We start from the raw sequence: 15,809 nt of genomic DNA, 5'->3' as shown, positions 1-15,809 counted from the left end.
CACTGTGCTCCTACTATATACTGGTGGTCCCCAGTCCCCACAATAAAGCACACTGAGCACAGATATTTGCAGCACACTGAGCACAGATATGGAGCGTTTTTCAGGCAGAGAACGTAGATATTTGCAGCACACTGAGCACAGATATTTGCAGCACACTGAGCACAGATATTTGCAGAACACAGAGCACAGATATTTGCAGCACACTGTACAAAGAAAGAACTGAGAGGACGCAGACACGTCCTCTCGTTATCATCTCCAAAGCACGAGTGAAAATGGCGGTGACGCGCGGCTCTTTATATAGAATACGAATCTCGCGAGAATCCGACAGCGGGATGATGACATTCGGGCGCGCTCAGGTTAACCGAGCAAGGCGGGAGGATCCGAGTCTGCTCGGACCCGTGCACAAATGGGTGAAGTTCGGGGGGGTTCGGATCCCGAGGAACCAAACCCGCTCATCACTACCCTTAAGGTGATATTTCTGCTGGCTATTGGTTCAGCTAGAAGTATCGGATTTGGGAGCCTTGTCATGTAGTTCCCCATATCTGATATTTCACTGTGACCGGGCGGTTCTTAGGACTCGTCCCGGATATTTACCTAAGGTGGTTTCTTCGTTCCACCGTAACCAGGAGATCATGGTTCCGGCACTTGTTTCTCCTGATCTGTCCCCCAAAGAGCGGTCTTTGGATGTGGTACGGGCTCTCCGTATCTATGTGAAGAGAACTGCTTCTATTAGGAAATCTGATTCTCTCTTTGTGCTGTTTGGATTTCACAAACGGGGCTGGCCTGCTCACAAGCAGACTTTGGCCAGATGGATTAGAATGGTGATGGCACATGCTTATGTGAGGGCTGGTCTATCAGCTCCTGCTCACATTACGGCCCATTCTACTCTGTCTGTTGGACCTTCTTGGGCGGCCCGCCGTGGTGCGCCTCTTGAACAATTATGCAAGGCGGCTACGTGGTCCTCAGTGAACACGTTCATAAGGTTCTATGCCTTCGATACTGCCGCTTCCCAGGATGCTTCCTTTGGACGCCGGGTTCTTGTGCCCGCAACAGTGCGTCCCCTCCCATAAGGAACTGCTTTAGGACATCCCCTATGTCTTTCCTTGTGGAGCCCAGTGTACCCCGCAGCAGAAAACGAGTTTTATGGTAAGAACTTACCTTTGTTAAAACTCTTTCTGCGATGTACACTGGGCTCCACAAGGCGCCCACCCTGACGCACTTAGCTTCTTTGGGTTGGTATGGCATTAGCCGCTGACACTTCTCTTGTCGTGAGAGTGTGGTGTATGTGGCTACTAACTGTTGTCGTCTCTTTTCCTGCTACTGCATTGGGCTGGTTAACTAAAAACTGAGCTCTTGTGCAGGGAGGCGGGGTTATAGAGGAGGCGGCGCTATGCATTCTGGGAACAGTTAAAGCTTTTCAGCCTGTTGGTGCCTCGGATCAAGATCCTACTCTACACCCCCTATGTCTTTCCTTGTGGAGCCCAGTGTACCTCGCAGAAAGAGTTTTAACAAAGGTAAGTTCTTCTTACCATAAAACTCGTTTTATAATGTTCCTCTAAAGCCGTTCATTTTTCTTTCATTTTCTTCACCTCACACCACGATGTTCAAATACGTGGGGAAAGAAATGAAAAAAAATATATATGTGTAGAATTGTCTATAGTTATAAACAAAATAGCTGCAGGAAGAGTACCGAAGAATTCTGTGTATTTAGATGGTAAGCCCACGTACTATACTCACAGGAATAAATGTATTAACTTGCATATAAAGGTATCTTTCAAGGGAAAATTCCTTTGGTTCCACACCGAAAATGTGTATCATAACACCCTGTGTAGGCTAGTAGAAGAGAAAACGTACCCTACTCACTATATGATATAAAGTGGTTCAAGCACATAAAGGTATCTTTCTCAATAGTGGGCGTACCCAAACTCACACGTTTGAAATCTGGAACATTCACGTCAAGGTTTCTTTTTCAATTTTCATAAATGGCTCACAGAAATCTTCACAGCAAATGATTTATTCCCAAAACATTAAATGATAAAAATATAAAAGGGGATCTCCGAAAATGGATTTTCCACCAAAAATACAGAATTTCTGGTAACAAATTTTCAAAAATATAAGTAAAAATAAAAGAATCCAAAAAAGACCGTCCGGATCAGTCTTAAGGATTATATACAGAGTACCTTCTTGTACAGGATAAAGTCCTAATAGTGTCCTTCCACTGGTGCAAAAGAGTACTTCAAAACCAACGCGTTTCGATTAGTACAATCTTTTTCAAGGTTGACAAGTGTACATGTGCCAGTGCCACAATGCAGGTCTGCTCCAATTCATAAGTGCATCAAAACGACACACAGACGCACAGGGGTGTAGCATGGGCGGGGCAGGTGGAGCACGTGCACCGGGTGCCGGCAGGAACAGGGGGCACAGCCAGGGCTGGACTGACCATTTCATTTTCTACAATTGTAATGATTGAACAATGGGGTCACCAACTTGGTCCCCAGCAGCAGAACAGGTACTGATGAGCTACACCAGCCATATGCTGCCTAATGCAGTGGTGGGATGCATCGCAAGCACAAGGACTTACGGGTCATAGAGCTGTCCTTTACAATATTAATTGCATCTCTCTAAGTACATACCGGCGTTATTAAATGACGTGATGTATCACATCCATAAAGCCATGCGTAGTACATCCCGCCCGTAACAATTTAGGTAAGTGTTTAGCTATAGTGAATCCCCCAAGTACGTCTCCTTTTTGTTTGTGTGTCTGTCACTTTCCATTTACCTCTTCACCTTCCTTTGTACACACTACCCACCTTTCCTCTGTGCCCGCCCACTGGTCCTCTTTCCTGCCCCCCAGCGACTCCTTTTTCTTACACATCTGCCCAGTTGACCCCTTTCTGTCTTCTCCTCATCTGCTGCAGGCGCTGAAGTTCCGGTGACTGACGCAGCACGGAGGAACCTGAGCATGGAGGTAAGTGCAAGCTTCTGTTAGTCATTTGTTCCCTAGAGTTCCGCTGATATCCCCGACAGCAGTAATGTTCACCTTGTTCTGTCAGTATAGGCTTCTCCATGTATGAGGCACACACACAGACACACACACACACACACACACACACACACACACACACACACACACACACACACACACATGGTACATACACATATAGGGGGTAATTCAGACCTGATCGCTCGCTAGCGTTTTTTGCAGCGCTGCAATCAGGGCAGAACTGCGCATGTGTATGCACTACACTGTGCAGGTGCGTCGCACAGGTACAAAGTAGATCGCCGCTCAGCGATGGGTTTGTGCGAAGAATCCATTCGCACGGGCGATGGCAAGGAGATTGACAGGAAGAGGGCGTTTGTGGGTGGCACCTGACCATTTTCAGGGAGTGGTTTGCAAAATGCAGGCGTGTCCAAGCGTTTGCAGGGAGGGTTCCTGACGTCAATTCCGGTCCCGGACAGGCTGATGTGATCGCAGCGGCTGAGTAAGTCCTGGGCTGCGCAGAGACTGCACAAGATCTGTTTGTACCGCTCTGCTACACATGCGTTCACACACTTGCACAGCGAAAATACACTCCCCTATGGGCGGCGACTATCTGATCGCAGCGCTGCAAAAAATCCCTAGCGAGCGATCAGGTCTGAATTAGGCCATAGTCACACACATAGGCAGTGGCACACAAACATATACTCACATAGATACACACACACACACACACACACACACACACACACACACACATATAGGTGCACACAGGCACGCACATACAGTATAATCACACACATATAAGTATACATACAGGAGGTACACACATAGTCATGCACATAGGTACACACATACTCTAGGGCTAGGCACATGCATAGTCACACATATAGGTACACAAATAGGCACGCACATACAGTCTAATCACACATACACATACAGTAGGTACACACATAGTCACGCACACAGACACACACATATAGGCACAATAGCGCTGTTGCCAGGGAAGCTGTAAGTTTACTGTATGTGGGGAACAGGAGCTGGCTGGACAGACACACCCTCTCTTCCTCTCTCTGGGTTCTACCTGGCGTAATGTGTATAAGGGGTTCTACCTGGCATAACGTGTATAAGGGGCTCTACTGTGCGGTGTAATGTGTATAAGGGGTTCTACATGGCGTAATGTGTATAAGGGGTTCTACCTGGCGTAATGTGTATAAGGGGTTCTACATGGCGTAATGTGTATAAGGGGTTCTACCTGGCATAATGTGTATAAGGGGTTCTACCTGGCATAACGTGTATAAGGGGCTCTACTGTGCGGTGTAATGTGAATTGGTACTATTCTGTGGTCACACGCCTTCCCCATGAAGCCATGGCCCTATATTTTTTTGTATGGCACGCACTGTCCCAATTTTTAATTTGGCGCGGCACCAATTAACTTTCTGGCACAGGGCACCAAAATGTCTGGTTACAGCTCTGATGTACACTCATGCACAAACATAGGTACACACATAGATATACACATACTCACTGATATATGTACAATTGTACACACATGCACAAACTAAGGTACACACATAGGCAGATACATAGGTACACACACATAGGTATACACATAGAACCACACCTGCCATCTCCCACCTAATAATAACAAAGACAGTTTATGAGAAATATATTACAGAATATGCAACAATGTAAAAACCCAGCAAATACTGCAGGCAGGAGAGTGGAGCAATTAGAGGTAATTAGTGAGTACAGCACAGAGAGATTGGCCAAAGGATCAGTGAAATGAGACAGCATGGACAGGACTGAGTCAATACAGGGCAGCAATGAATAGAGCAGCGGAACACACAATGCGATGGTATTAGCGCTGGCAGCAGGGCAGCCAATAGCTGTACACCAAGCAGAGACAGATCCCGTGGCATGATCCTCTGCCATTACCGCAGCTCACAGACCCGCATCAGTGGAGGATAACTCACATATCACTACCCTCCTGATAGTGTATCTGCCTATCGCCAGCAGGGGTGATAATGAGATCTACAAATATTTACATGTTAGGTATATAATAAATTTATAAAAACTTTGTATCTCTTTAAAATTGTTTATTGTCTCATTAAATATATATATCAGATGGGGTCTTTTCTTTTTTAATTTAGCATCTTTGCAATTTTACATCTAATTGCCGAAGAATCAATAGACGATTCTTCTGTACAGCGAATGACATAATAGAACACTGCAAGGTCAGTCTGAGTTGATCGCTCGCTGCCGATTTTCGCAGCGCAGCGATCAAGTGAAAAAACGGCATTTCTGCGCGTGCGTATGGCCCTCAATGCGCACGCGCGACGTACGGGTACAAAGCTCTTTGTGGTTGTGCTTAGGTTCTAGCGAAGTTTTCCTTCGCACTGACGGCCGCAAGAAGATTGACAGGAAGGGGGCGTTTCTGGGTGTCAACTGACCGTTTTCAGGGAGTGTTTGCAAAAACGCAGGCGTGTCCGAAAAAACCGCAGGCATGGCTGGGCATTCGCTGGGCGGTTGTATGACGTCAAATCCGGACACGAATAGGCTGAAGTGATCGCAAGCGCTGAGTAGGTTCAGAGCTACTCTGAAACTGCACAAACTGTTTTTGCCGAGCTCGGCTGCACAAGCGTTCACACTTCTGCTAAGCTACAATACACTCCCCAGTGGGCGGCGGCATAGCGTTTGCACGGCTGCTAAAACTAGCTAGCGAGCGATCAACTCGGAATGACCCCCATGGAACAGATTGGGTTGCACCGTGGGAGAGGGTTCTACATATTCGGAAAGTCTCGGGACTACAACTCTTAGGGGAAAAAAAAGTGATTTCTAAATCTTCAGATCTCAGGAACAACATACACAATTTAGCAGTCACTGTGGTCATTTACGGCACATGTAAGAAATAAAGTATTAAATCCCCTTTAACACAGATGGAAAATTCCAGATTAAATAAATGCTGATTCCCTCGCTATAAGAAAGAACAGTCACCACATCCGAATAACATATTCACTGCTAATATGACCGGCGTGAACCTAGTCAGAATTCCAACTGTGGTTCTATAATAACCCTAAATTGATCATCAAGAAATCTCTCAACCTTTCAACTTTGTCTTACCTTCATATATCTTTAATTTTCTCATTAACCTGGGAATTCAACCATCTAAAACATAATAAATGCCAGATATCTGCTTGTCCCCCTGCCAATCTCACCTGTGCCCCTAGACTTTCCCCTCCAAGTGGGGGCAGCAGTCAGTGCCGAGCCAAGTGCTTCCTAATAGCCCCCTGACCTGTTGCTTTGATGAGATTGTTCTCCATGCTGTATTATAGAAGAGCGTGTTCTGCGTGTCATTTCCTACTCTCTCCCTCATTACCTGCTGGACTTCAATATTTCAGATATGCAGAAAGACACAAAGGGAAGAAGAATGAGCGGTAATGTAGGTCTGCATTTTACAGTCCTTTTCATGTAATCAGTCATGTAATGTCATTAACAACTATACCAGCCTCACATTTAGGGGCTTATTTATCTATTAACATTGATTTTAAAAGACGGGAGAATGCTTATATCATTAATGTTGCCCTATGTATCGGGTTTTTTTTTCTTTTAAATTTGTCATGCATAAAAGCATTTATAAAGCAACAGCGGTTATCTATGCTTACAGGGGCGGATCCAGAACAAAATGACAGGGGGCACGTGCCTGGGTGCCCCCCCCCCCCTGGATCCGCCACTGCTTACGATATTACAGACCCTTAGCAAAAGTTTACAAAATAAAATGTTTTAATGAATACTCACAATCAAGGGCTAACGTAACATATAGGCTCACTGGGCAGTTTCCCAGGGCCCCACATTTATAGAGGCATTCGAGCGCGGGTGGGTGGTGACCGCACCAGAGGCGTTTCTAGAGAGGAGGGGCCCCGTGTGCAGACTCCATGTGCGGGCCCCTTCTTCTCCCGTAGCCGGCAGCACCGCTGTCAGCGCTCTGAGCACCGAGATTCTGGCACAGTGCCAGAGTCTACAGCGCATGCATAGGACTCTGAAAAAATGTCCGCCGCGCCATTTTGTCGGAGTCCTGCGCATGCGCTGTAGACTCTGGCACTGTGCCAGAGTCTCTAGTGCTCAGTGCGCTAGCAGCGGCGGTGACGGCTACGGGATAGGAGGGGGCCCACACACGGTCAGCGATGGACGCCGGAAAGGTAAGTATAGGAGAAATGGGTGCAGTGTGTGTGGTGTGGGCCCCCTCTGTACCCAGGGGCCCGTGTGCACCACACACACTGCACCCATTATAGATACGCCACTGGACCACACAATCAAAGCAGCGAGGCAGCATTCTCTACCTGCCTCCAAGCCTGCAGCCAGACAGTGAATGGTTACCAGCTTGCTGACAAAGGGGGCGTGGTCACTCAAAAGGGGGCATGGTCACTCAAAAGGGGGCGTGGTCTTCAGTGTAGTTTACCACACTATACACCCCTTATACACATTATGCACCACAATAGTAGGACCCCTTATACTATCTAGTACTGCTGCCCCTTTCACATTATACCACACAGTATGAGCCAAAATTCACATTACAGCACCCGGTATGAGCCGAAATTTACATTATATGCCCCCGATAGTGCAGTGCCAGGTATACAAATGCCCCCACAGTGCCAGGTAAACAATTGCCCCCACAGTGCCAGGTAAACAATTGCCCCCACAGTGCCAGGTATACAAATGCCCCCACAGTGCCAGGTATACAAATGCCCCCACAGTGCCAGGTATACAAATGCCCCCACAGTGCAAGGTATACAAATGCCCCCACAGTGCCAGGTATACAAATGCCCCCACAGTGCAAGGTATACAAATGCCCCCACAGTGCAAGGTATACAAATGCCCCCACAGTGCAAGATATACAAATGCCCCCACAGTGCCAGATATACAGATGCCCCCACAGTGCAAGGTATACAGATGCCCCCACAGTGCCATGTATACAGATGCCCCCACAGTGCCAGGTAAACAATTGCCCCCACAGTGCCAGCTATACAAATGCCCCACAGTGCCAGCCAATTGCCCCCACAGTGCCAGGTATACAATTGCCCCCACAGCAGCCAGTGCTGCAGCTACTTACCGCTGCTGCACTGCTGCTGCTGCTCCTCCTCCTCCGGGCTGTGAGGGACGGGGATGAGAGCGCCGGGCGCCCGCCAGCTGCCCGCTGTGTCTGGCGCGGCAGCGTATAGCGTTCAAACCAGCCGCCGGTTCGTGAGCCAATCAGAGCTCGCGGACCGGCGGCTTCTGATTGGCTGCCGGTCCGCGAGCTCTGATTGGCTCACGAACCGGCTGCTGCTTTGAAGTCCGCTATACGCGCCGCGCCAGACACAGCCGTGCTGGCGGGCGCCCGGCGCTCTCACCCCAGTCCTCACAGCTCTCCAATCCTGACAGCTGAGACGCGCTGCCGCCGGACTGAGCAGCAGCGCGTCTCAGTGACCGCTGGACCGGCCCACGTGGCCATCGGCCCTTCTGGCATTTGCCAGAAGTGCCAGATGGCCAGTCCGGCCCTGGCTGGAGCTAGCCACCAATCAGAGTGAAGCATTCTCTACCTGCCTCCCAGACTGCAGCCAGATAGTGAATGGCTGCCAGCATGCTGACTAGTGGATGGCTGGAGCTAGCCACCAATCAGAGTGAAGCATTCTCTACCTGCCTCCCAGACTGCAGCCAGACAGTGAATGGCTGCCTGCATGCTGACTAGTGGATGATTGTTGTAGCTATCCAGCAATCAAAGCGCTGACTGCCATGTATGGGGCTAGTTGCGCTCGCAGGCATTCAGCTGGCGGGATACTGGCGGAAGTATGCTGGCCGCCGGTCACTCATACCCAACCCGTGCTAAATATTAGAGTTTATCATACTAAAGGGCTCATTTATCAACTAGTGATAAAACTCGTTGTGAATGATAAAACTCGTTGTATATGATAAGTGGGGTTCCAGCCAATCAGCTCCCAATTGTCATTTTTTAAAACACATGACATCTAGGGGCTGATTGGCTGGAGTACCGTTTATCATACACAACAAGTTTTATCACTCTTGATAAATGGGCCTCTTAGGCTCTTATTGATTAATTATTGGGTGTTAGCTACTGGGGCCAAGATCAGGGAATAGCAATGAGGGAAGAAGTGGAGGAAGAGGTCAGCAGCAGAACCTGCCCCGCCACCTCAGAACCTGCCCCACATACCCCCTCCTGCCCAGGTGATAATGACAGACTGCAGTATCAATAGTCCCACTTGTTACACATGAATTGTAATATTCTATAGTTGTTTGTAACGATAAGTCATTGTACAGCCAGTGTCATTCTATGGAGATTATGTCTGAATGAGAAGTATTCCCTATTTCATTATTATTTTGTATAATTTGACAAATATAATTGATGAGCGTCTTATTTCTTACAAATGTTTTAACGTCAGTAGAGCGCTTTACGGATGGAACAACGCTCCTGTAATAAATTTAGCAACATACCTGCCTGTCAATAGCAATAACAACCCAAAGTAAATCTCTCTTATGTAAGCCCATTTGTCTGCCGCGCTTGGTTGACCTCTGAAGTGTGAACAATTTCTCAGCGCTTTGGTTGTCACTGGTTCCAAGTCCGCAGGAACATAATTACAATTGTGCAGTAAAATACCTCAATAAAATAACATCAACAGTAATAATATAATGAGGATGAAAATACATAAATAAGTATAAGGTATAAGTATAAGGTGTTAATATATTAAGACCTAGGGGTAAATTTACTAAGGTGGGAGACAGATTTTTAGAACTGGTGATGTTGTCCATAGCAACCAATCAGATATATCTATTATCTGCTAGAAGCAGCTAGATAAATGGTAAGTAGAATCTGATTGGTTGCCATGGGCAACATCACCAGTTCTAAAAATCTCCCACCTTAGTAAATTTACCCCCTGATGTCGCAAAGCAGGTGTCTTTGTGTGTGTTTTTTTAAATTTGTTTTATGTTTTTGTAAACTATTAGCAGAATTTTAATTCAGGAGAAAGTTTTTGGTTTTTGCACAAGGTATTTAAAACTTTTTGGAATGTCGAGTCAGCTCTTGCCAATTCAGTCTCCTACCGTTTTCACGATGACTATTTGCTGACGGCTGACAATAATCCATCGCATTTGCCATCCAAAATAAACATATTATATACTCCATCCAAGCAACTGCCATGCCACATAATTATGTTAAGAAGTGATGATGTCTTGAATAAAATTTCAATATGACGTGGGCATATAATCAGTTATTTTCCTAATTTCCTTCGCTAATAAATGTGAGGTCCTCTTATCTAAAACATCTAACCCATTTGTTAGTTGCGCACGATTGCTCATTCATGAAGCAGTGAAAAGTGTGGAGAAGTTGCCCATGGCAACCAATCAGCATTGAAGTAACATCTATAATTTGCATACTATACAATTGTACGGAGAAGCTGACTGGTTGCCATGGGCAACTTTCCCATAGGCTCACTTCTCCAATCTTTTCACTGCTTCACGAATAGACCCCCAAGTCACAAACTTTTGTGGCTTTGTTTACAATATACTTTTTTGCTTTAAAAGTCCTTGAGTGTTGTCCCTTTTCTCTGTATATGTATCACACTTGCCTACCCTCCCGGAAAGGCCGGGAGGCTCCTGAAAATTGTGTGGCCCTCCCGGCCCCCCGGAAAGGTGGGCAAGTGTCCCGCTTTTCCTGGCAGCCCCCGCACTCCCCCTCGGCCGCCCACAGCAGAGAACAAGTGGGCGGTCCTAGGGGGATACGATGACGCGACTTGCGTCATCGTAGCTCCGCCCCCGCTGTACAGTGCCTATTTTCTCTGCACTGTCTAGCGGGGGCGGGACTACGATGACGCGACTATGGTACCACGCCCCCGGACCGCTCGCTTTCCCCATTGGCCACGCCCCCATACCACCCACATCGCCGCCAGTCACACCCCCATTAGCCTACCACGCTGCAGCCTCCCGGAACATGGTGCAGCAAGGTAGGCAACTATGATATGTATAACGATGCAATTTACCCCAGCCCACAGTGGCGTAACTACTGCCCCTGCAGCCCTCGCGGTGGCTTGGGGGCGAGGGTCTGCGGGGGCGCCACTGATGTAGCGCAGATTGACATGCGGACGAGCGTCCGCATGTCAATCTGCTCCTACTAACCCTCCCTGCTGTGTTGGAGGGACACGGAGGGCACAGCGCGCGCCTCTCCTGTGTCCCTCCTGCATCATCTCCGGCGGCCGCGGGTCTAATAAACGAAGTGCCGTTCGTGAGCTCTGATTGGCTCACGAACCGGCACTTCCTCTATTAGACCCGCGGCCGCCGGAGATGATGCAGGAGGGACACAGGAGAGGCGCGCACTGTGCCCTCCGTGTCCCTCCAACACAAACCAGCGGGGGAGCGGCGGCGGCGGGGGAGGGGGCATATCTGGCACTGGGGGGGAAATATCTGGCACTGGGGGCATATGTGGCACTGGGGGGAATATCTGGCACTGGGGGCATATGTGGCACTGGGGGCATATGTGGCACTGGGGGGGGGGGGGAAATCTGGCACTGGGAGCATATCTGGCACTGGGGGGGAATATCTGGCACTGGGGGCATATGTGGCACTGGGGGGGGGGGGAATATCTGGCACTGGGGGCATATGTGGCACTGAGGGGGAATATCTGGCACTGGGGGCATATGTGGCACTGGGGGGGTATATGTGTACCTGGCACATAGGGGGGGGGGGCTATATTGTGCACTGGGGTCATGTGAGTACCTGGCACCGTGGGGTAATATCTGGCACTGGGGACATATGTGGCACTGGGAGCACAGCCCTAGCAACAAGCACTACCCCCTAGCAACGAGCATGACACCCAGTGCATGAAACCCCTGGCACTGAGCATGACACCCAGTGCATGAAACACCTGTAAACGAGCATGACACCCAGTGCATGATACCTCTGGCAACGAGCATGACACCCTGAGCATGAAAACCCCTGGCACCGTGCATGGAACCAAGAGCATGAAACCCCTGGCAACGAGCATGACACCCAGTGCATGAAACCCCTGTCAACGAGCATGACACCCAGTGCATGAAAGCCCTGGCAACGAGCAGGTAATTTAAAAGTAATTTCAAGCCTTACTGTAGGACTTAATGTGTAATGGGCATTACGGTGTGTGGCATAATGTATCACGGACATTGCGGTGTGTGTCATAATGTGTCAGGCATTACGGTGTGTGGCATACTATATCACGGGCATTGTGGTATGTGGTATAATGTCTCAGGGTCATTGCAGTGTGGCATAATGTATAACGGGCATTGCGGTGTGTGGCATAGGGTATAACGGGCATTGCGGTATGTGTCAGGCATTACGGTGTGTTGTATACTATATCACGGGCATTGTGGTATGTGGTATAATGTATCGGGCATTGCAGTGTGTAGCATAATGTATAACGGGCATTGCGATTCCTGTCATAATGTGTCGGGGGCATTACGGTGTGTGGCATAATGTGTCTGGGGCATTACAGTGTGTGCATATTGTGTCATGTGCATTATTGTGTGTGGAATAATGTCTAAGGGCCATTGCAGAATAATGTATACTGGGCATTACTATAAGGAGGAAAAATGACAAATAATGTAAGGGGCATGAATCAGGATTATTTTTCTTTCCTGTGGTGGCCAACGTCTGGGCGTGCAGGTTGCAAAACTGGGGTATGAGGTAGTCTTTTCCTGCAATGCCACGCCCCTTTATGTGAAGCCACGCCCATCCAAACGAAGCCACACCCCCTATTTTGCAACGTGCGCCTTCGGCGCGCGCACATTTATCCCTTTAATAGTGCCAATTATGGGGGGGGGGGGGGGGGGGCGCCGAAGAATTTTTTGGCTTGGGGGAGAAAAATTTCTAGTTACGCCACTGCCAGCCCACCTAGTGGCCACCTGCATCTCCCTCTTCAAAAGGTGTTGGTGGCGGAGTTTGGTTAGAGGGCGCTAGGCTGGTGCTTTGCCCAAGGTGCAGAGAGAGACCTTGCACCAGCCCTGTCCAAGAGAATGCTTTTCTTTATGCTCCAATTGTCAGACAAACTTGTGGAGATAATGTTTTGCTGTAGTTAATGTAAACCAATAAAAAAAAAAACATTCCCAGTTGCACAATTGATGACTGTATTCTGATGCAAAAGGCCAATGACTTCATAAGAAAATGAATTTACTGACCAAGCCCTAAGCCCCGGGGCCCAATGCCTAAGACACAACCAGAACAAAGCTAACAGGTCAATGATTCATAGAAATATAAATATATATACTTGTGTTTCTTGAGTAACCCTTTCGTGCAACAATTCCAGTATGACACAGTTCTACACTTCCCTGTCTCCGACCGGCTCCGGGCAGGACCTGAGATGACACAGGATAAATCCCTTTCTACAAGCAATTTATCAACACCCTCGTTACAGAACAAATACTGGATGTAATGTTTACCCACTGGCTTCTGAAAAGTTCATTGATGAGAAGTTTGGACCTGGGGGGATTTCTGTCACTGACAAAAACCCATTAAAAGATTTCAAACAAAGGGTTTTGTAATGATCGTCTTTGTCTCAAATCAGAGGAGAAAGAAGTCCGGGTGAATAGTAAATAATAAATATGCCCTGAATGACACATCCTGCGACCGACACATTAAAACAACCGTACTGTAGATCTAGTGATTGACGTGTATGTATCTTCAGATACCACCAAGGTTGATACAGGGTTGGCTTGGAAGTGGGAGGGAGCTTACAGAGCGTGTCTTCCTGAGCTTACATCCAGCGTCTTGCTTGCCAGTTAGGAAAAACGTTCTCGGAATTCAGTCCGGCAGACAAGTTGAGCTGCCTTACCATACGGCCAGCTACATTTCTTTATTACACGCATTCGCCTTCTTTTCATCAAGGCTTTGCATGCATGCACTTGACTGGGGATTAATAGGATTGTTTAAATGAGCCAAGATGGAAAACTGGAGGGAAGCGAAACAGCCCACAGACAACTTGAAGATGTGAATTTTCTTGGCTCAGGCTTTGAAGATGAAACATTGCCCAGGGGACTGTGGTGAAAAATAAGCTCTCAATTAGGTATCAGGCACAAACTGACCAATATTAACTAGGATTTGTTCAACTATAGTTTTCATGTATTGTCACGAGCTAATGTGCTGTGTTTGCTATCAGAGAACGGTTCTCTCACAATTACAATCCTTCTGAAGTCTGCCGTGTGGAAGTCATTCAAAAAGGGCTGTTAAAAACAAATTCTACGCTGACTTAATGCAGAAAGAAAAGAAAAAAACACATTAGACTGCTGGAAAGTTTTACATTTTACAGATAGGTTCCTTGGAAGGTGAAACAATCCGTCGCATTACAAGGTCACCTGCCGCCATTCCCAGAGCCACAATTACTGCTACATAGTTAAGAGAATGTTCTAGTACAGATTTAGGATGTACTAAAACAGCGGTAACATTCCGCCCAGTGGCGGAACTAGCGAGCGGTGGGCCAAGGTGCGACAAAATGCTTTGTTCCCCCCCCATCCAAGTCCACCCCCTCACCCCTGGAGAGGATCTGGTGAGGGGGACCTGCTCAGAGCCAGAGAAATGGATACCTAGCAACAGTGCCGTAACTAGACATTTTAGCACTGTGTGCAAGAAACCGCATCGGAGCCCCACCCCTGCATGCAAAATAGGGGCAGTGCGCGGCGTAGGCGCGCGCAAAAATACATAGTGGCGTGGCTTTGCGGGGAAGGGGTGTGGCCAAAAATAATACCAATTCATAAAACGGTGCACAGTAGTCTCCATTATTCAAATTACGCTGCACAGTAGCACCACTACACCAGGTAGAGACCCTTTTACACCTTACGGCGGACAGATTCCTCTTTTTACACATTACGGCAGACAGCGTCCCCTTTTTACACATTACGGCAGACAGCGTGCCCTTGTTACACATTACGGCAGACAGCGTCCCCCTTTTTACACATTACGGCAGGCAGATTCCCCCTTTTTACACATTGCTGCAGGCAGATTCCCCCTTTTTACACATTACATCAGGCAGATTCCCCATTTTTACACATTGCGGCAGACAGATTCCCCCTTTTTACACATTGCGGCAGGCAGATTCCCCCTTTTTACACATTGCGGCAGGCAGATTCCCCATTTTTACACATTGCGGCAGGCAGATTCCCCCTTTTTACACATTGCGGCAAGCAGATTCCCCATTTTTACACATTGCGGCAGGCAGATTCCCCCTTTTTACACATTGCGGCAGGCAGATTCCCCCTTTTTACACATTGCGGCAGGCAGATTCCCCATTTTTACACATTGCGGCAGGCAGATTCCCCCTTTTTACACATTGCGGCAAGCAGATTCCCCATTTTTACACATTGCGGCAGGCAGATTCCCCCTTTTTACACATTGCGGCAGGCAGATTCCCCCTTTTTACACATTGCGGTTGGCAGATTCCCCCTTTTTACACATTGCGGCAGACAGTCCCAAGAAAGAAAGAAAGAAAGAAAGAAAGAAAGAAAGAAAGAAAGAAAGAAAGAAAGAAAGAAAGAAGAATTATACTCCGCTGGCTCAGGCTCCTCGGTGCAGCTTCTGACGATTCCCGGGCAGGAAAGAAGGAGGAGGAGGAAGGTGGAGGAGGGAGCCGCAGCAGCGCTGTGTTATTGGTGGAGGCGCTGCTGCTGCTGCCCCTCTGCTTCACTATAGGCTGTTCTCGGAAGACAGCCTATATTGAAACAGAGGGACAGCAGCAGCAGCGCCTCAACCAGTAACAAAGCGCTGCTGTGGCTCCCTCCTCCACCTCCCTCCTTCTCCCCCGTGCCGCTGCGCTCCTCTCCGG

At 48.1% G+C, this 15,809-nt stretch overlaps 1 long non-coding RNA gene across 1 annotated transcript in view; it reads left to right on the top strand.

Annotated features, from left to right (window-relative positions):
- LOC134980573 (uncharacterized) overlaps nt 1–13,498 on the top strand; it is an 82,745-nt gene extending 69,247 nt beyond the window's left edge. The window contains exons 2-4 of the long non-coding RNA XR_010190437.1: nt 2,919–2,968; nt 6,379–6,419; nt 13,302–13,498. This is a non-coding gene — a long non-coding RNA (uncharacterized LOC134980573). The remainder of the gene's footprint in view (nt 1–2,918; nt 2,969–6,378; nt 6,420–13,301) is intronic.
- Nucleotides 13,499–15,809: the final 2,311 nt, after the last annotated feature.

This window comes from Pseudophryne corroboree, chromosome 12 (genome assembly GCF_028390025.1).
Source record: "Pseudophryne corroboree isolate aPseCor3 chromosome 12, aPseCor3.hap2, whole genome shotgun sequence".
In the NCBI taxonomy this organism is placed as follows: Eukaryota; Metazoa; Chordata; class Amphibia; order Anura; family Myobatrachidae; genus Pseudophryne; species Pseudophryne corroboree.
The sequence above is the reverse complement of the archived record's forward strand: the minus strand, read 5'-3'. Positions and strand labels throughout refer to the sequence as shown.